The sequence below is a fragment of the Augochlora pura genome, chromosome 1, assembly GCF_028453695.1.
Source record: "Augochlora pura isolate Apur16 chromosome 1, APUR_v2.2.1, whole genome shotgun sequence".
NCBI classification, from domain to species: domain Eukaryota; kingdom Metazoa; phylum Arthropoda; class Insecta; order Hymenoptera; family Halictidae; genus Augochlora; species Augochlora pura.
In genome coordinates this window covers 8710213-8718726 of record NC_135772.1, presented here as the reverse complement: position 1 = coordinate 8718726, position 8514 = coordinate 8710213, and positions in this window count along the sequence as shown.

Genomic DNA, 8514 nt, shown 5'->3' with positions numbered 1-8514 from the left:
GGGACATTTTTTAGAGAAAACCGGAAGAGTTTAGTTGAACAGTGCGAGCAGACGTTCCACCTTCGTGGTATCTACGGCTCTCGCATTTGACCAACGATCCTTCCGCCCCTGACTACGGGAACCAAGAAGTCTTGTTTTGAGTTTTGCGAGCAGACGTTCCACCTTCGCGGTATCTACGGTTCTTGTACAAGCAAAGCAAAGAACTTTCCGTCTCACGACCAAGGAAACCGAGTATCGGTACCGGTGCCGCTGTATGCGCAGAGGCAGACGAGAATTCGGCTCCTCTCCAACACCCGACCCTCTGGACAGCAGACGAGACCCCCGCGGTCACGGCTCTGACCTTTTCCTACTACTCTACGTGCGAGTTCTTAGTGTACCACTGTGTTATACCGGAGTCTTCGTGTGAATCCTCCCCGAAACAAATAAAAACACTGTGACAAACCAACACTCCGACTAACAGTTGTTACAATTGTAATTTTATTCAAATGTATTTGTATACAGAGGAAAGAACGTTATGTCATATTATATGTCCGAATATTATTTCGACATTAAAATGAGGCCTAATACTGTTTAAAATTCATTATGTATATAGTAATGAAAAATAAAGTAAATGATTTTACATATTCGTAAACTAGGATATGTACTTTAAACTATAGATCTATTTCAAATAAATAGATGAATGGATTTAACCAAACATTTAATATATTTCTTAAGCGATATCAATAGGTGCTCGCATAATCGATGCTACGCTCAACAGTAGTACAAATAATAGGAGTTCAAGAGAAGTTCATTACATAACCTCGGCATTGTCCAAAGTCTTATTCCAATAAATGGAGTTCAAATAAGTGGAGTTCTAGTGTATAAACGCTGTGTAAAAGCAAGCGGGTGAACAACACAATGCATATTCTTGTTCAATACTAATCATATACATGGATCTGAGGATCTGACAGTGTAAAATGATCGTTACTTAACACTAATTGTATGATGTCGGTCAAGATGGCCGGTTTTACATTTTACGTATCGAAATTATTTAAATTATTGAGAGTTTTTCGTGGAAAATGATTGAATAAATTATTTAATTCAAACATACATTCTATTAAAAACAATTATGTTACGATTCTTATGAGGGGTCACAATTGATGAAACCTAATGATACGAGTGTAATTTTATTATATAATATCAACGGTCGGATTTATAACTATTTTTAATGCCCTGTGTACGTTGCATTTATTGTGTTACTCATTGTAAAAGTTACCTTCATTCCTTTGGTTGATATCATTGTATACCTCTGCAGAACTTATAATTACTAATGTTCCATAGTAATTTACAACGCACAAGCTAACAAAAAACACGGGCAGATGGTCGGAGATTTTGGCGATACTAACTTCAAACGTTTGTTTAGTTTAGCGAATAAGAATTACTTACTGGGTGTGGTCCTGGTTCACTGTCGAGAGCGCTCCCCTCTTCTTCTGATTTATGAACCCGACTTACAGAGGGTCAAAAAAAGATTTGTACGCCCAGCCTTTTTTATGTAGCTCTTTGCGAAGTAGTAGTAATATATAGCTTCCAGTACGTCCTCGGTTAGAAATATTCACAAGCTATTTTTCAAAATTAATATTAACAATCATAAACATATGTAACGGCAGTTGCATTCTATATAATATACTATTAGCCCCCTGCACTGTAACAACCAGTCAGATTCGTGTTGAAACATTCATATACAATTTACTCATATCTTTCATATTCATATTAATAATAAATATTATTCATATTTATTAAAGTCTAGTACTGAAAGTAAACGAAGTCATACATGAACCAACAATTTCCTCGTTCTATTAGAAACGAATTCAGACTGCAAACGTAGTATATTGAAAAAAGGCCATTCATTTTTACAAATAGAATATCCGATGAGTACATTTCTTTAAGACTGTTAGTTAACCATGATGTTTTAATTTTCATAAATATTTCATAAAGTAGTACATTCTGGAAGGTTTAATACATATTCATGAAGTTTTATAAACAACGATTATTATAAAAACAATCCTATTTTCATACAGTAGATTAGAATTTCATTCAGCAATGTCACGTTTAATAATATATTAGTTCATGTGGAATACAAATGAAATAACACGCCTCCAAGATACCGTATTCGTCAGCTAATAAATTAGAAAGTTAGACCGGATTTATGCAAGGAACTAGCGCATATTTATTCGAAAATAACCGAAATTATTTCCTCCCATTCCATTGGGTTATTTGGATAGTAATTTCGTTTTTTTTTGCGAAAATGAAAGACAATTTTCGTAGAATGAACAAATATTTTATTAAATTATATATTGGCCATTCTGTTCCCAATACCTTTTGCCATCTTTCTGGTAGTAGCATGATTCCACGCTCATAAAATTTTTGGTCTTTACTGGCAACAAACTGATGGAGGTGATTTTTGACCTCCTCATTTGAAGTGAAGGTTTTACCGTCTAAAAAATTTTGCAGCGACTGAAACAAATAATAATCCGAAGGTGCCAGATGTGGAGAATATGGTGGGTGTGGCATTGTGTACCATTCAAGCTGTAAAAACTTTCGGCGAGTGATCAAACTTGTACGAGGTCTCGCATTATCTTGGTGAAACACTACACCTTTCCTGTTGATTAATTCTGGCCTTTTCTGCTGAAGTGCACCATTCAGTTTGTCCAGCTGATGACAGTAGACTTCCAAATTAATTGTTGTTATCTGATAAAAGCTCATTTAACGGTTCCTTTAAAATCCTACCAATCAGACAGCATCACCCTTTTTTGATGGTTATTGGCTGAATTGCGATGCGAGCACTAGGGTAGCGCTCGTGGGTGGTTTTTCCAACATTCCGAGGTTGTAAGACCCGGATTGAACCGTTGGGGGACGCGTGATGCCGGTGTGGCGGACATATTACCCGCCAAATTAATATTGGGTAACGGATTCAAATGGTAGAGCAGTGGTTGCGCGTACGATGTTGTTTGTTCACGATTCAGCTCGACGTTGAAGACTGAATGACTCAACTTGTGATGTCCCGACTGGGAGACTATGATGTTGTATGTTTCCTCGACTGCTGGAAGATGAAACTGTATCTCGACTGCTGGAAGATGGAACTGTATCTCGAGTGCTGAAGGATGGAACTGTATCTCGACCGCTGAAGATTGTGTGATGTCGACTGATTGTCGACTGTATGACGAGTCCCTTGATGTGGACTGTTTAAAGAATGATTGCAGACTGATGTGAAGACGAATCGTTCGACTCGATCGTCGTCGAACTAGAATACGTCTGGGGGTGTGGGCGTTTTTGCTTTTTTAGGGGTTTCCGCGAGAACTTGCATTTTGGTATGTAAGACGGGCACTGATTCGGTTTTGCCTATTGCTGCATAGTACCAGTCAGTGCCTGCGTTGACCTGGTGACACCCCCTTGTCGCGTGTGAGGATATTTTGTATGTATAGAATTTATGGCGTTAAAAAGTGCTACGGGAAATCGTCCAGGCCAGCCTTCGACAGTTACGGTACCGTCGCGTACTCAATTAGCGTGACCTTTCGGATTATCCGGCTTACGGCACGTCCAGCTACAAAAATGCTATTAGAAGTTCTCTTAGAAATCTTAACTGAATGACACGTAATGGTTATTTACTCCGACATCAAAATGGCCGGATCGAAATTTTGCAAACCACTTGTGGCATTGGCATACTGTCAACACTTCTTCTCCATACGCATCGGTTAATTTCTTTCTGGCTTGTAAAGCAATTTTTACCTCTTGTATAGTAAAAAAGTAAAATATGACGAAAATGCTGCTTGTTGCTCTTCATATTTAAAAGGGCACCAACAAAAAGCTACTGCGTAGAATCGATTGGACTTTTTTACACACAAACCTTGCTATATCAGCTCTCAAAACATATAATCATTATGCGAATTAAATGTGAAGTTTGGTGTAAAAAGTACAATTAAATCTTCTGTCAAGAAAAAACGAAATTACTTTGCGAACAACCCAATAGAAAAGTAAGTTCATTTAACAAACATGTCTCCACGAATTATTTTCCGAAATACATATTTCATCGTGCTATTTTCACCGTCGTTTGCTCCCCTGTTTTCATGCCACGCATTTCTGTGGATAATTGGAAATACGAGGGACGCGAACAAACATTAAAATTTGTAGTAGATTTTTACAATCAAGTATTACAAGCGCTGCTGCTTCGTCGGGTAGCTTCGCAGACAGGCGATGAATCAATCAATATCCGTCAACGGGCGACTGTTTTCGAGATCGTTGCGTCGAATAATCAAACGTTCTCGTTGCGAAACATGAAAAGAATTGCATCGCTGGTAGTTGTTTGATTAGAACAATGTCACCGTATCATCGTTCAGCTTAAGATGATTAAATGAAATGGAAACATTGTCTGTGAGATTAATGGATTAATTCATCGTTTTTCACGGTTCCACATCTATACCAGCTTAAGATGAAAAGAAAGAAAGAAAGGATTGGATGAAATATATTGTTGTTGCAAATCCTCTCCAGAACAACGTCTCACATATCGCAATTTGTTAGAGGACATGCAATCGAACTTCAATCCAATTCGTATAAAAATAATACTTTTTGTCAATCGAATCTCATTTTTCAGATTAACAGTTACACAACATGCGTATAGCTGAAACTGAAATTCATCGTCGTGATTTTATGGCTGCTGCACTGTATGTACCCTTTTAACGCGTTTTTGAATGTATGATGTGTTTACTTTGTGTAAATTCGATGTTTCCCTACAGTAAATACGTTAAAATGGGAAAACAGTAATTGCTTATGGTATAAACTTTATAGGAGTTGTGGTATTCCAACGCGAGTTGAAGTAAATCATGATCGTCAAATTTAATTACTAGTTCCAGCAAATCCGCGTCAAGCATAAAAGGAACCCACCGAATTGCAAATAATCTGAAATACCTTCACAAGTGGACGTTATAATTGCTAATTACGGTGTAATAGCTGCAATTTTAAAAAATGAGTTCGTCGCCTATCACTTATCTAGAAAATTAAGAGTACAGATATCATGCAAAATTATAATTGCTCTGAGAATGACCACAGATTCAATAGAAATTTTGAAACATTTTTCATAAATAATTAAAATTGGAACATTTGATGGATTTTGATGTATAGGATTTTATTAATACAATTCAAATTTGGAGTCGCGAAACTTTCAGCGACCACGTTACTAGTTTAGCGCTGAATGTAACACGGATTAATTTTAGTTTTCAATGTTGTCTAATTAGCAGAAGGCAATTAATTATTATAGGATAACTCAAATAATTTCGAAGCTAGCCGGTCTTTCGATTTAGCTGATTATTGTCGCGATTGTTCGCGATAGATACAGAGTGACGCGAATATGACAAGGCTTCGATGTAGTTATAGCTTTTCCGATTAACGATCGATCGTGCATTGTGTCGCGCAAATATCGTATCTATCCCACCTGCTGGCTGGCTGGCTGGAGATTCTATTAGCGCTGCCAGAGTTTCTAGCCGAGACCATCGGCTTATACGTTTGCGCACTGCTGCAACAAGCTCCGAAAACTTTCTAGGCTGCGGACTTATTGACACAGCCGTAGCACAAATTAATTTACGTGATCGCGGACGCGAGCGCTCGCATCTTGATTAGCAAACTTAAGTTCAGCTGGATCTCCGAAGATAAGAATTGATTGAGGGGTATTTCCGGAAGTTTATCCAATTACATTCGGAGCGAATGTATTGCAGGCGAACCATTTATCTTATTTTTAAGTGGCCTAACATCGTATTTGTTGAGTGACAATTATCGTCGAGATAGTACACTGCACGACAAAATGATAGGACACCCCAGAATTTTTCGTGTTTCTCAAAACCAATAATGTAAAGAAAGGTTTTGCATGTAGCTATATAAACAGTATCCTTATTTCAGTAATACACGAAATAGCGAATATTGTTTACGTGGTTTTCCAAGAATTATATCTGTTTATGTGAAAACCGGGTACGACAAAATGATAGGACAGTAGTGACAGAGAAGCTAGTAGCAAAGTGCCTGCTGAAAGAATACCATCAAATAATATTCAAATAGTTTATTTTTCAATAATAAGCAGTGACTAATGAAGATTAAGTAATTAGATATTTAAAAATATTAGCTCACATCTTTGAAAATGGGCCGTGGTATCGAATTAAATAAAACCGAGAAAAAAATTATTTTAAATTTAAAAAGCGATGCAGGCATTACGAAAATATTAAAATTAATAGGGAGAAGTCTAAACGTAATTAGAAACTTTTTAAAAGACCCCGAGAATTACGGTGAAAAGAAAAGCAAAGGTCGACCGCGCGCTGTGAATGATCGCGATGCACGGAAAATATTACGAATTGCGCGAAATTCCACCCTGACAGCACGTCAAATAGCACAGGAAGCAGCAATAGAAACCAATGTAAGGAATGTACAGCGTATATTACAACAATCTGATCATATGAAACGTACAAAAATTCCGAGAAAGCCGGCCTTAACAAAGAAACATATTGCTGATCGATTGATGTTTGCCAAAGAGTACATTAGATGGAAGAAGTGGAAGAAAGTGTTTTTTACCGATGAAAGAAGACTTACTCTCGATTGACCATATGGTTGGTCGTATTATTTTCATGAGAAAGGAGCCGGTGTTTCAAGTTAAATGTCAGATGAGAAGAGGAGGAATCATGGTTTGGGGAGGAATTGGATGTGTTACGTACGGAGATTTTCTCCTGACGTTTTCCTTTCCATCTTGAGGACATGCGCTAGATAACGTCGGCGGTGAATACGGTTCTTTCTTCCAAAATTAGAATATTTAATCAAACGTATAGGCGCGAGTTCAAGAAGGGTCACGCGTCTCCGATTCTCGATACCATCCGCGGTATGATCTGGCCACGTAGGCCCAGTCCCCACTAACAATTTTTCTAGTTCAGCTGCATATAAAAAGGCTAAGATTTTTCTCCTTATGGGGCAGTTTCAAGTCAATTCGCGACGTGAGACGTAGTAAAATCGAGCCGAGTTCTCCTTCGAGCAATAGTTAACCCCCGCCGACTTGGTGCGTAAACCAAGGAGCGTGTCTTAGGACTACCGCGAATCTTACACTACACTTACACACTTGTAATAGACTGAAGCTGTTAAATTATATTAGTTTTACTTGCAATTCAGTGCACAAGTTATTTCATTCCATTTCCCAGTTCGAGTCAGTTGTTGGTAACGATCCCACCAAGATACACCTTTGCCGCTCGAGGTGTTATTATTATTTCTTTTGAAGTTACAAGGCAAAATTAGAATCAATCCAAAACTCATTTATCTCCGGTCACGTGAGCAACTGACCCTCAGCTCGTAACAGATGTAAAGGGAAAACAAATATTCGTTTTATCAATGAGAAATTAGAAAGCGCTGATTATATAAAGCTAATTGATGAAGAAATTGCAACAAATGCGGAACGAATTAGTAGAGATGCCGTCATCTTTCAGCAAGATAATGCATCAGTGCATACGGCCCAAGCGGTAAAACAATATTTTCAATCAAATAATATTCAACTTTTATCTTGGCCGGCGAGATCACCAATAATATTTGAATATTATTGAAAATGTCTGGGGACAATTATCTCGTAACGTCTACAGAAAATGTAGACAATTTCATTCAGTTGAAGAGTTAAAAGCTGCGATTGGAGAAGGTTGGAACGCAATTTCGCGTAGTTATTTAATAAAAATGATATAAATCACTACCTAGGAGAATGTTAGCGGTTCTCGAAAAGAAAGGAATGTGTACACATTGTTGAAATTAAATAAAACATTACAATTAAATAAAAATCATATTCTTTCTGCACATGTCCTATCATTTTGTCGTACTCGTCTTTTACATAAACAGATATAATTCCTGTAAAAAATCATAATCAGTGGCTGTTTTCTCACGTGTTAATAAAGACGAGGTACTGTTTAAACAGCTACATGCAAAACCTTTCTATACATTATTGGTTTCGAGAAACACGAAAAATTCTGGGGTGTCCTATCATTTTGTCGCGCAGTGTATTCCGAGTGTAACACAGAGAAGGTTAACGATTGAAAAAGGAAGTGGGTCTGAGGTTCGAGGCGTTCGATGAGAATAACAAGAATCTGGCAAGCTTTAAAATCCGAAATTAAAAATTCTTTATTTTTGTTTTTTTTTTTGTCGGGGAAACTTTTACCATCGGTATTCGTTTCGTTTTTCCGTCCCATATAAAACCAAGCAATATATTGAATAAACCTCCTGCTATAGCTGAAATTCGATTTCTGTTGGCAAGTAAATTTAAATTTTTTGCGGGGCTAAAACGATCAACAACACAGGAGATTTTAAACGTTTTTCACAGCTGAAAATAAACAATACGAGCCAACCACTAGAGGTAAACCAAAAAAGAATTTTATATTTTCTGCATTGAAAACATAGGATCTGGATTTGAAAGAATAGTATCTTTTACAATGTGTTTTGAATGCTTTTTATGTCTCTCCATAAAGACTCGAGGAG